This window comes from Octopus bimaculoides, chromosome 28 (assembly GCF_001194135.2).
Source record: "Octopus bimaculoides isolate UCB-OBI-ISO-001 chromosome 28, ASM119413v2, whole genome shotgun sequence".
NCBI lineage: Eukaryota > Metazoa > Mollusca > Cephalopoda > Octopoda > Octopodidae > Octopus > Octopus bimaculoides.
The window spans coordinates 12,084,005-12,084,232 of record NC_069008.1 but is presented as its reverse complement, the minus strand read 5'-3'; positions in this window follow the sequence as shown (position 1 = coordinate 12,084,232).

The following is a 228-nucleotide window of genomic DNA, read 5'->3' as shown; positions in this document are numbered from 1 at the left end:
TAGGAACTTGTCTTTGCCGCTTGTTCGTAATAGGCCCCGGATATTCAGTATAGGTCACGGATCTTGTCGGACTGTACCCCCTTCAACAACTCCACACACAATTCTCCCATTTTAAAGGAGGTTTATATAGAGATGATGTATTTTTAATTGCAACAGACCTAACAAAATATATATATGCAAGTATATATACATATATATGCATACAAATATATGTATCACACACACACA